The 14,011-nt window shown below is 34.4% G+C and overlaps 1 long non-coding RNA gene across 1 annotated transcript; it reads right to left on the reverse strand.

Annotated features, from left to right (window-relative positions):
• Positions 1-6,441: 6,441 nt before the first annotated feature.
• On the reverse strand, positions 6,442-10,662 carry LOC137617113 (uncharacterized). Its single transcript, XR_011039572.1, has 2 exons — positions 9,234-10,662; positions 6,442-9,197 (listed from the first exon to the last, which is right to left on the reverse strand). It is a non-coding gene; the product is annotated as an uncharacterized lncRNA (long non-coding RNA).
• Between the last annotated feature and the right edge of the window lie 3,349 nt (positions 10,663-14,011).

The following is a 14,011-nucleotide window of genomic DNA, read 5'->3' on the forward strand; positions in this document are numbered from 1 at the left end:
ATTCCATGCTTTACAAGTTCTCAATCAAGAAACATTGATCTTTGACTAGTTGTAAATTAAATTGTTTTCTTTTAAGAATTTCTTTCTATATTCCTATTCCCATGTTTCTCTTGGTGGTTGTTGATTTATCCTAATTCAATTAATCAATTCAAAAGAGACTGATTCAATCCTCCAGGATCGTAACAGTTGGCGACCTTAGCAGGATTTTTGGCAACATAACCAGTTGAAACAGGGAGAATATATAAAGAAGCAGAATGAGTGAGATTACGAAAGATTTGTTAGATTCAGGTAAACTTCTTGGTGTAGATGGCGATGCTCTCCGTGAGTATGTTTTTAAGATAGAACAGGAAGTGTTTGAGAGGGACGAAAGAGCAGCTGAGAGAGAAGAAAATGAAAGACAGTTTAGTTCAAACTCTTCATAACAAACTGTCAGGTAGCAGATCAGGAAGTAATTTATCCTTGAACAATGACACTGATAGTTTAGATATGAGTGCAGCACTCAAACTTATACCGAAATCTGATGAGGAAGATGTTACAAAATATTTCATGTCTTTTGAAAAGTTAATGAACAGAGTAGGTTCTCCAAAAAGACAGTGGACTTTGTATTTACAATCAGTTTTAAGTGGTAGAGCACATTCTGTGTATAGTTGGTCTGAGGATGAAAGTGAAGATTATGATATTGTGAAAGAAACCGTACTTAGTGCATACAGACTGGTACCAGAAGTTTAGAAGTTTGAAAAGAGATTATACTAGTACATATGTAGAGTACGGAAAGAAGCTAGAAAGATCGTTTTGTGATTGGCTGACTTTCGCTGAAGATCTCAAGAACTTAGTTTAGTTAGAAATTTTCAAAGATAATATATCCCCAGACATCAAATTATATATAGAAGATAGGCGTGAAACGTCTTTTGCCGATACTACGAGATTAGCAGATGAGTATAGTCTCACACATAGTTTAAGTGGCAGAAAAAAGAAAAACGATCTTTTGTCAAGTAAGGCACAACGTAGTAAAGGTAGTTCTAAAAATAATGATATTATGAAGAGGGATTATTATTATTATTGTTACACATGTGGGAAAGGAAGGTCATATTTCTCGATACTGTATGAGTAAATGGGCAGTCAGTGATTCAGAGGTCACTTATTACAATTGTAATAATAAAGGGCATATAGCTAGGAATTGCACAGTAGAAAGTACAAATTTTAAGAAACCTGTGTCACTAGTTAATAATCTTTCTTCAGGAAGGAATAGTCTTTTGGAAGAAACTAGAAAACATTATAGTGAATTTTTGTCTGAAGGTTTAGTTTTTTCTCTCAAAGGAGGTGATTCAAGGGAAGTAGTCTTGTTTAGAGATATAGGAGCGGCCGTATCACTCGTTAGGAAAGTGAGTGTACCAAGGAATGTAATAATCAGCATGAAAGAAAAAGTTATGCTAGGTGGGTTTCAGAACACTTGTGTAGTTTGTCCTTTATTAAAGATAAAATTGAAAAGTCAGGTAGTGACAAGAGATGTAAAACTAGCAGTCGTGGATACTTTTCCCATAGACGGTGCTGACATTATTATGGCCAATGATATAACTACCTCGAAGTGTGTGAATCCTATTTTTAATGAAGTTCAAGTGCCTGAAATGATAGTAACTAGGTCAGGATTAGATATAGATATTGACTACGGTCATAGGTTGTTCGAGGATTCGAACAAAGGTAATACAGGCGGTGATGGTGATCTTAGTGTTAGTGTAGCTGAGGAAACCGACTCTATCAATGTTGACAAAGTGAGCCGAGATGATGATGTAGCTGTCGAAAAAAGTGATGTATATATAGACAATGATATAGGTCCAAGTAATAGCAGCTGTAATGTTTCAGAAACTAGTATATTGAATAAGGATGAATTAGTTAAGATGCAGAGGGAAGATGAAACACTAACTCGAATTTTTTCATGTGAATTGGAAGATGAACATGAAAATGTTTGTAAGGAAACATTTAGTATAAAGACAAACTTTTGTGTCGCTATGTTCTTCCTAAGACAGGTAGCAAAGAGGATGTCATAGAGCAATTAATAACTCCTTGGAAACTCCGTGAATAAATTTTGAAACTAGCACATGATGAACAGGGACATTTAGGAGTAAATAAAACATTCAAGTGTATAAGTAAAACGTACTTTTGACCTAAAATGAAAAGTGATGTGAAGAGATACGTTTTATGTTGTCACGAATGTCAAATGGCTGGCAAACCTATTATTATTATTATTATTATTATTATTATTATTATTATTAGCTAAGCTACAACCCTAGTGGGAAAAGCAAGATGCTATAAGCCCAAGGGCTCCAATAGGGAAAAGTAGCCCAGTGAGGAAAGGAAATAAGGAAATAAATGAATTATGAGAACAAGTTAACAATAAATCATTCTAAAACAGTAACAACGTCAAAACAGATATGTCCTATATAAACTATTAACAACGTCCAAAACAGATATGTCATATATGAACTATAAAAAGACTCCTATCAGCCTGGTCAACATCAGAACATTTGCTCCAACTTTATACGTTTATAGTTCTTCTGATTCAACTACCCAGCTGGAATAAAACTTCTACAATACTGTGTAGTATTGAGCCTCGTGATGGACAAGGCCTGGCTATTAGAATTACCTGCCTGCCTAGTATTACGAACAAGATAGAATTGTCCAGGGAGATCAAAATGTAAAGGATGGTCAGAGTTATGAAACATCTTATGCAACATGCATAATGAACTAATTGAACGACGGTGCCAAAGATTAATATCTAGATCAGGAATAAGAAATTTAATAGACCGTAAGTTTTTGTCCAACAAATTAAGATGAGAATCAGCAGCTGCAAACCAGACAGGAGAACAATACTCAAAACAAGTTATAATAAAAAAATTTAAAAACTTTCTCAGAATGGATTGACCATCAAAAATCTTAAAAGACTTTTTCAATAAGCCAATTTTTAGTGCAATTGAAGAAGACACAGAGCTAATGTGTTTCTCAAAAGTAAATATGCTGTCGAGAATTACACCTAAAATTTTAAAAAGAGTCATACAAATTTAAAGAAACATTATCAATACTGAGATCCGGATGATGAGGAGCCACCGTCCTTGACCTACTTACAATATTACTTTAAGTTTTGTTAGGATTCAACTTCATACCCCATAATTTGAACCATGCACTAATTTTAGCTAAATCTCTATTAGGAGATTCACCAACCCCAGATCTACATGCAGGGGATGGAATTGATGCCAAGAGAGTAGCATCATCTGCATATGTAACAAGCTAATCAAGTGATTCCCATGGCTCCGTTATGTAATTTTCCATCGGAAGGAAAACCTTTTGAGAATGTCATAATTGATATAGTAGGCCCTTTGCCAGAAGTAAGGGAGGGAATATCTATCTATTAACAAACACTGATAAACTAACACGATATCCTGAAGCAAACCCAGTAAGAAATTGCAATTAAAAAAACGAAGTTAAACGCTTGCTGAACTATTTCTCTAAATTTGGACTTCCTTGTGTTATACAGAGTGATAATGGTAGCAGTTCTGTATCAAAGTATTTCGGAGATAAAATGAAAGAGTTAGAGATTAAACTTGTATCTTCCACCCATACCACCCTGAACTACAAGGAATTGTTGAACGTCATCAAACGTTTTAAAGTTGCTCAAGGAAGTTGTGTAATAATTTCGAACATGACTGGGAAGAAAAGTTACCTTCTGTACTGATGGTTTTACGATTAGTAGCTAATGACAGCACGGGATTTAGTTCTTTTGAATTGTTGTTTGGTCACACCGGCAAAGAACCCTTAGAAATTTTGAAGGTTAAGTTAATGCTAGAAGAAGGTAGAAAGGATTACATACAGAATATAGAAGATTACAAAGAGGATTTAAGGAAAGCCTTGCAATTAGCAAAAGCAAATAAGAGCAACTGTCAATGGGAAACTAAAAGGAAGTACGATCTTAAGGCTAAAGACAGAATTTTACATGTGCGTGATAAAGTCTTAGTATTAGTACAGAAAGAAGGTCCCTCATTATCTAATAAGTTTGAAGGTCCATTTCCTATCATATACAGTATAAAAGGGGAAATTGGAATTACTTAATTGATATGGGTAGGCATAGAGCTGAGTGGTTGAACATCAACTTGCTCAAGAAATTTAATGAACGTTCAGTGGCAGTTGTAACCGTGTGGCAAAGAGAGAATAATTTTGAAAAGAGCTCTGATATTCTTAATAATTTCACGGTTTAATCCTAGCTTAGAGGAATAAAAAGCAAGGGAATTATCGAATGTGTTCAAGTTATCCATAAACTGTTAGTGATAAATTAGGTTTAACAATCTCTTAAAACACGATATTGAGTTACAGGACACAAAACCCATTAGACAAAGTCCATATTGTCTAAGCCCAGAAAAAGCAGATTCTGTCCGACAGGAAATTAAGTATATGCTAGACAATGGTTTGATTGATTCAGAAAAGTGAATAATGTTACAAAACAAAGTAATTCTCCCCTCCCCAGGATAAAAGATTGATTAGTTAGAATAGGAACGCCAAGTTTATTTCTTAACTCAATTTGGCCAAAGGTTATTGGCAAGTACCTTTAAGTAGTCTTCCACAGAAAATATCTGTTTTAATAACACCTTTCAGTAATTATGAACCCAAAGTTATGGCTTTTGGTCTACGAAATACAGCGAGTACTTTCCAATGATTAATGAATATAGTTTTAAATGGAATTGATAACTGTGTCGTGTCTTTGGATGATCTTGTAGTGTTTTCAGATACATGGGAGCAACATCTACGCATTTAAGCTAAAGTCCTAGCAGTCCTTGAGAAAGCAAAACTTGTTTTAAACCTGAAGAAATGTGAATTCGGAAAAACCTCGATCACATATTTGGGTCATAAAGTTGGTCTATGTAAGATTTGTCCAAAAGATGGAAACAGAGGATATCATCAACTTCCTAATCCCTACCAGTAAAACACAGGCAAGTAGATTAATTGAAATGATTTCATATTTCCGCAGTTTTGTTCCTAATTTTTCAGAAATAAGATCTCCAATAAGTAATCTTATCAAGAAAGGATGAAGTTTTGTATTTGATAATGAATGTATCGACGTTTTCAATAAGTTAAAGGCCATAATGATTCACGACCCCGTACTAATGTTACCTGATTTTAGCAAGGAATTTAATTTACCGATAGATGCAAGCAATATTGGCATTAGAGGAGTTCTGTTGCAAAAAGTGAACGGGATTTATCACCCTGTAGCTTAATATTCGAAGAAGTTAAATAAAGCACAGCAGAATTATTCAACTACTGGAAAGGAATTGTTTACATTAGTATCAACTTTACAACATTTTGAGATTTATGTACGTAGCGGTCAGGTTTTAACTGTGTATATTGATCATAATCCGTTAGTTTACTTAGATAGGTTTAAGAATAAGAAAAAACATATCATGCGTTGGAGTTGAGAATTATAAGATTACGATTTAAATATAGTTCATATGAAGAGAAAGCATCATATGAAAGGAAAGCATAATGTAATATTTGACAGTCTTTCTAGAGATTTTTCAGAATGAAGTGGACGTTCTTTGTCTCTCTCTCTCTCTCTCTCTCTCTCTCTCTCTCTCTCTCTCTCTCTCTCTCTCTCTCTCTCTCTCTCATCAACAAGTAAGATTGTGTGTGTGTTTTTTTTATTAAGTAAATTTACATAGTATATACAGCAAGTATCTATATGCACAGATTTGACACTTTTAAAATATATATTTTACAATATTTTTAATACTTAATACAAAAAAAAAACATTGACTCTCATTGCTTTAAACTACAAAGTACTCTATAAAGTTTTTACCTCTAATGACACAGTATACTTGTTAAATATTTTTAACATATTGGCGGGTAAAATGTTTCTCTATATCATATGATTTTGATAGGACCCACTTGGTGTATTTTATTCTACATCTTAATAAGGAGATTCTTTCTGAAGGAGATACATTGTCATTCCTGCTATACCATGCACAATTTATATATTCAATGAGAAGAACATTTATTGTGTTTACCTGTTTCTTGGTTTTACATGCGTAGTCCATCATCAAAAATGTTATTGGTTGTTCTACTTTTACTATACATATTTCTTAAAATTAAGGTTTGAAACCACTCCCATATGGGTTTAACATACATACAAAAATATACAACCCTATGACAGAACACTGAAATGCATTTGGGAGTTCTATTGGTTGAACACTTACATTTTGTTTCATAGTTCTATACAGTGATTCTTGGAACAAAACATATGCTATCATTGACATAGGACAGCCCTGGCGTATCGATCGTTCAACAGGAAAATAGACACTAACGATTCCAATTATACAAACTGCACTTAGGCTCCCGTCATATAGCAGTCCTCACTTCACTCCGCATTCTCTACAGGTATAAACATAATAAAACTTTAAATTGCATTATAGCGCACCGTGCCGGTTGACGCCAGGTTTATTTTTCTAATGAATCATACTTTTTAAAAACAATTTATATATAACATCACATTCTAATAACTTCTACAAACTTCTGTACTGATATAGCAGTGCATATTTAAAACAAAATGAACAAACTTTCAAATTAACATATAAGCCTCCTCTGCCGCCCAGGAAAAACCATAGATAAAAAACAAAATCTCAAGTTTTGAAAAAACTATGGAAACCTGTGTATCCACGGCAATAATGCAGAGTAACTCAAATTTGAGTGGTGGAACCTCACTCTTGTACTACTAATAAATAATAATGATAATATTGATAATAAATTCGACTTGCTCGGGCTAGCGTGCGCTAGAAAGTGACCACTTACTAAATACCTCTTCAAACATCGAATACGTTTCACCCAACACTAAATTCTCATTGGCCACTGCCTACATAACAACTGAACTTAAGTAACAAGACACTTAAGATCTGCTTACATGTCGTTAGGACAATTATTTTTCGCTATACTTCGTAACGCGAAAAAATTCTAGTCCTCACTTCACTCCGCATTCTCTACAGGTATAAACATAATAAAACTTTAAATTGCATTATAGCGCACCGTGTCGGTTGACCCTAGATAATACCAAAGAAAGGGAGAGAAGGAAAAAAATGGAGAGAGAGAAATAAATGTTCCGATTGAATGATTTACACATTTAACCTCTTATTGAAGACTTTGACAAACATGTTTACTTGAAACAGACTACCAACACTCATGTCTATGAACACACCTATCATTGACGTTATCGTTTGCGATGTTTGAACTTGTAGCCACAGTTTTAACAAAAAATTCTGTTTGGTTACATTACAGGAACTTTAAAAAAAAAAAAACTTCTTAAAGAGAAATCGATCAAAAGACAAAATCATTCCAGCTTCCTCTGTATCAAGAAAAATACATCAAATATGGAAAAGCATTTGTGACAACTTCCGATATCAAAAACTTCACAGTATTGGTGATTTTTCATTTTTTTTTTTTCTGTTCAACTAAGAAACCTTCAAATTACAATAAACTTAATTCCCCAAATCTCATAAGAAAACCTCAATGATCTATCAAAATAATAAAGAAGTTTTTCAATATCGGAAAATATAATCCGCACGGATTCTGCAACACCATATTATCTGAAAGATCCTTTTTATGCACCGATCTACCAGCTTAATGTTTCACAGGTGCTTGCAAAGATTTAACAAGTGAATTTTCCGTTGGATCTATGTAACCCCTCATTTCATGCATGCACGTTATGGCATAAATAGCTTGATCACTGGAGATTACTAAAGCGCCGGAATCTAGTAAAAGCGTCATAAATAAAGCAACATACAATGGCATTTAGCTTTGCTCGTGACCATTATTGTAAGCTTCTCTTTGTTGAAAGACAAGTTGGTAGGCCTTGCCAGTACTGTCATTCATCGATGATAGAATATGCTCATGACAACTGAGGTCCCCCAATTTCCTGTCCAAATTATATGCCACCGTTAAAGACGACTGCTGGCATTTCATTGTATTCACGATCCTGGAAAGCAGATTCCAAAAATAAAACATTGTACATATATACTTATAATCTCAAAAACCTTTACCTTCTATATCAAAGTTAAATTTCAGCGAAAAATTTCCCTCTTTGCCGTGTTTAATAACCTTTTGTTACGTAAACACTCAAAGTTTAACAATAAAGCTTCCCTCGTTAATATCAACAGTCAATATGGAGAGGACTTTCACTCTGGAATATTCTACTTAAGAATTTTTACCTCCATTTTATTAATAACTTTTGGTATAAAGCACCAAACCTCAAGTTAAAGCATCAATTCCCTCTGTACCGGGACACCAATATTAGAGATTAAAAACCAACATATTTTTAAAAGTAGCAAAACAGTCTAAAGAATGAATAACTCTCACAAGTCCATAACTCTGAAAAATGTAAGCAAGAATTGACCATTCATCCATGTTAGTTGACAACACTTCAAAATATCCACTCTTTTGTACTCTTTCTGGGCTTACATACATTGATGACCTGAACAGTGTATTCAGTACAAGTTTAAATTCTTTGGTTTTCTATGATTTCCAAATCTGGCTTTTTGCTACCTACTTGCATTAAAATCGAAAATCTTTTATCTGAAACAACGTTCAAACATTGCCAAAGTACTTTACATAATTCTGTCGACTGCCTCATGCTCATTCATGTTTAATTTTAAAGATTCATTTGCTGTCCAGTTTCCAACCACTCTTTTCATGATAAAAAAAAAATGAGCTGTATTCATCGCTAAAAACTTCAGAATTACTCCAAACCTACTACTGAGGTGTCACAACATATAAATTTCCCAACACCAGAGGCGTCACAATGTAACTATTAAATCTGAGGAGTCACAATATAGCGGTAAATTCCTATGTCTGAAGCGTCGCAATATAGCGGTAAATTTCCTATGAGGCGTTGCAATATATTGATAAGATTGCCTACATCCGAGGCTTCGCAATGGGATAAATTGCCTACATTTGATGCGTCACAATATAGTAATTAACTGTCTACATCTTAGGCGTCACAATAGAGTGATAAACTGCCTACATCTGAGGCGTCACAATATAGTGCTAAACTGCCTACATCAGTGGCGTCACAATAGTGCTAAACTGCCTACATCTGAGGCGTCACAATATAGTGCTAAGCTGCTACAGTACATCTGAGGCGTCACAATATAGTGATAAACTGCCTACATCTGAGGCGTCACAATATAGTGATAAACTGCCTACACCTTAGGCGTCACAATATAGTGTAAACTGCCTACATTATAGGCGTCACAATATAGTGATAAACTGCCTACATTATAGGCGTCACAATATAGTGATAAACTGCCTACATCTTAGGCGTCACAATGAAGTAATAGGTTAAATAAGTCTGATGCAAGTATATAGTTAAAGTAACGACCAAAATAAAAGGAATGAATTTCTGCGTCAAAACGAGATCTCAACCGGAGCATCTGATATTTCTTCATTAAGTTCTCAACTAGCTTTTCTCAATATGTAAAAATACAGAAATACTTTATCGTTTACATTTTAACAATACTTCTCACGACAAATTTCGTGGAAATTATGTAACAGACAATTCTGTCCAAAAGATATTCGTTAAAATAACGTTTTTGTTAATTCAGAAGGTTTGGCATCTAAACAAGATCTTTAACGACATAGTTTATCCTAATACTGTAGTTACAAAATTTGCCTTCAGTATTCGTCCTCTGTAAACCTTTCCAAATACAATTTAGAGTCTGAAAACCAATTTTACTTTCTTGTAAATAAATCCAAATCTTGAAGCTTTTAAAAGTAAATAACTAGCATCCAATGCCCCTTCAAAACAACCATCCGCAGCTATGCCATCATCTAAAAATACTTCAATCTTCACTTCCTTAGATCTCCAATATCTAACAGACTTAAGAACTTTAGTAAAGATGTACCGCCGCTTTCAAAAATATCTAAAGATAATCCATTATAAAAACTTTTTACATTTTTCCCCAATGAGAAAGATATTGGCAAGGTTTTAATAGATTTCTATGCGATAAGCAGACTGTAGACTGATTAAATCCTTAAAAAGTTTGTAATAAAAAACCAGCCTTTGCTTACCATTTCCATTCTTGGTCACCGTCAAAGGAATTATTTCTTAGTTTTTCTGATACCAGTGTCACCCATTCTCTTTTAATAAACTCTGATTCGTCCCTTTCTGACCTATTGTTACCCAATCCAACAACCACAGTAACGGTTTTGAAATGGAATTTTATGATCGACCTTTTAGACGTCAGTGACTATCCCAATCTAATTCTGTTCAATGTATTGTGAATAACAACAACCAACAGGCGATTAAAAACAATAAAATAAAATAAACACAATGTTCCAATTTCCTTGTACCAACTGCTAAGTATACAAAATAAAAACAGATATATTTTCACTTATCTTCTCGACGTCTTTCTTGGTACGTTCCCGGCTCCAATGTCAGCTCTCGGCCTTTATTGAGCTCTAGACCTCTTCCATCAAAGTTGATATGAATCCACACTTTCCCTCGATATTTAACTAGCTTGACACTTTCGATGATGCTGCTCTTTGCGTACTAACTCGTTTCTGCAGCAGTTTTAGATGTTCCTTGTCCTCCAAGTTGATAAACAATCGCATCTAATGCTAACATTTTCGTATCAGTTTCCTCAAAATAACGCGATGTTCATTCAAATGGTTTTCCATCATACTTTAATGAGGTACGGATACTTGTTGAATATTCTGCTGGAAATCGGATAGTATATTGTCCATCACTTCTTGAAACGATTTCAGCATTCTGATTGCTAGCGTGAAAACACTATTCACATCTGAAGCTGTATTTGAACCTGCCTGGCGTCCTGGCTAATAAATTCGACTTGCTCGGGCTAGCGTGCGCTAGAAAGTGACCACTTACTAAATACCTCTTCAAACATCGAATACGTTTCACCCAACACTAAATTCTCATTGGCCACTGCCTACATAACAACTGAACTTAAGTAACAAGACACTTAAGATCTGCTTACATGTCGTTAGGACAATTATTTTTTGCTATACTTCGTAACGCGAAAAAATTCTATTCTTATTTTCATAACAAAATCGTCTCTGAAACCCATTCGTGTTAAAGTCTTTAACATAAAATCTAGATTTACCCTGTCGAAGGCCTTCCTCCAGTCCAGATTGACCAGAGCTCCGTTTAAATTATTTTCATTAACATAATATATGATATCACGGATTAGTGTATTAGAGTTTATTATAGATCTCCCTTTCACCGAACAAAATTGTTCCTCTGATACAAACTTATTTAAAACACTCGCCATTCTGTTTGCCAGTATTCTTGAAATACATTTATAATCAGTATTTAGTAATGGAATAGGCCTCCAGTTCTTCAAAGATAGCATGTCCCCTCTTTTGTGAACGAGTTTTATGATACCTTTCTTTTGACTCTGCCCCAATTGAAAATTTATATTTAAAGCATACTTCACCACTTCCGTAAACTCAGGTTTGATAATATTCCATGTTTTTAAGTAAAACTCTAACGGAAGCCCATCCACCCCTGGTGTTTTACCTTTGTTCATAGATTTTAAAGCGTTAAATACCTCTTTGGAAGTTACAACACTACATAACACTTCGTTGTCTTCCTCGTTTATGGTGCTATCAATAGACATAAGAAAATGGTCTTGTAACCTCGAGTCTGTATGTACCTTAGAGAATAGAGCTTTATAATACTGCTTTACATGGTGAACAATAGCGTCAGTGTTATGCAGTGTTGCACCATTCTCCAAACGCAATTCTCTAATAATATTTTTTCTTCCTCTTGATTTCTCTTTCCCTAATAGATGAGCAGACAGTCGCTCCCCATTTAACCTTTCTTCTGTTTTTAACCTAATTTTTACACCTTCACTTATTTCATCTTTTATAGGCTTTATTCGATCTTTAAGGATTTTCATTTGTTCAAAATCAATATTACCAATCGAAGCCTTGTTAGCTAAGACTTCTAAGTGGCTTTGTAAAAAATTCAATGTACCATATTTCTCTTGGTTAGCTTGTTTGGACAATCTAACAAAAAAAATCTTACTTTAGGTTTCACAAAAATATCCCACCACTCCATGATATTGGGATATTTTCTTTTTTCACTTTTCAAATAATCCCAAAACTTCTTGGAGTTCTCGTCAAGATCATCTCTATTCAGTAACGACGTATTCAATTTTAAATATCCACTCCCCATTGTACACTTTCTGTCTATAAAAAGTGGGTTAATAGTATGTTATGATCTGTTATAGATAATGTAATATTTTGACACTGTTTTATGTTACTATACAGGTCACTTAAATATATACGGTCAATTCTGGAACCATAATCAGCTCGATAATAAGTATAAGATGGTATATTGTGTTGCGAAAACCATACATCTTTCAGAGCCAGTTGTTTTACCAGATACTTGAGCGCTTTGGATACACATCTTTCGTTCTCCGTACTCACATCTCTTCCTGAGAGTACAAAATTAAAATCGCCACCTAGAATTGAATTTGAAGTATTTTGCCTCAAGTAATATAAAATCTTATCAGAAAACAAACTCTCTCTTTCCTTCTTTTTAGAAGATCCTGACGGTGCATATACATTCAACAACAAAAAATTAATGCCATTATGTTGGATTTTTGCAGATAATATACTACCCGTTTCATCTTTTTCCGTTGACATTACAGAAATATTAGACATTTTATTAAATAAAAAACAAGTGCCTCCTTTAAAAATAGTTGGCATATTCAGCAGTACTTCAAAACTTTCCTCAAGATATCTTATCTTATTCCTATCTCTAATATTATGTTCTTGAATAAACAATACATCAATCTTATATTGAGAAGCTAACATCTTAAGTTGTATCTGTTTGTTGAGCTCTTTTAAACCACAAATATTTATTGATGCCACTATTAGAGCCATTAGAAAAAAAATAAAGTTTAATTTAGTTGCTTATTCTAGCAAGTTTAGGACATTTTTCCTCACTGCCATTGGTATGGTCCTCGTTATGTTTATGTTTACCTAATCCAGGCTCACTGTTGGGGGTTATGGCTTGTTCGGTGTCATACTGCATATTCTCTAAATCATCAAGGATATTAGATAACTGAGAATAATTTAACAATGGATTCATAACACTTCCATCCTCATCGTCCTTAACATTAGAAATACTTTCCCTTTCTACACTATTATTTTGAATTTCAGTACTATCTTTACCATGCAATTCAGAATGTTTACATTTCATCGTTGAGACATTCGCCAGTAACCTTTTATTAGCCATTATATCAACTACTCCTTTCCTTACCTCTTCCGGTTGAGAACCATCCGTCATAACCTTGTGTACCTCTGCTTCTACTGGCATTACCTTTATCCCTGGTTCGCTAGCTTCGTTCAACTGTGTTTCTTTCACTTGAGTCTGTGGATTTCCGTGTTCGTCCCCGTCTGGTAATTCCTCACTGATACTGCTCATTGTTAAATTCCTGTTGTCTTTACTTACTAAGTCGTGTAGCTCATCTGTAATTCCGGTGTTCAAGGAAGCATTACGACCATCCTCATTACTGCTACGAGGCTGATTAAACACTTTACTTTCTACTGGTATTAAGGCAGGAAAATCTCGAGTATCGAATACATTCGATCTTTCATATCGACTTGTCTCGCATTCTCTTGCTTCATGAGATTCTGAACCACACTTGAAACACGTTCTCTTTTGACCACTATATAGCAACTGAATTTGAAAACCATTCACAGAAATTTTCGATGGAATATTCTTTTTGACATACATTCTGGCGGTACGTATACCACTTAAAGCACCTTTAAAAGGATCCTGGTTATAAACATTGCGTCTTAGGCCCTCCATTCTACCATACTGTCGAAGAATATTCGTTAAAACCTCATCCTCCATCTCCTCTGGACAGTCTCTAATAGAAACAAAGGTAAACATTGAACTTTCGTCTGTTACTTTCAAAGAAACACTATTACCTGTGACATATTTCCCTTCGAA

The sequence above is a fragment of the Palaemon carinicauda genome, chromosome 23 (genome assembly GCF_036898095.1).
Source record: "Palaemon carinicauda isolate YSFRI2023 chromosome 23, ASM3689809v2, whole genome shotgun sequence".
Classification (NCBI taxonomy): domain Eukaryota; kingdom Metazoa; phylum Arthropoda; class Malacostraca; order Decapoda; family Palaemonidae; genus Palaemon; species Palaemon carinicauda.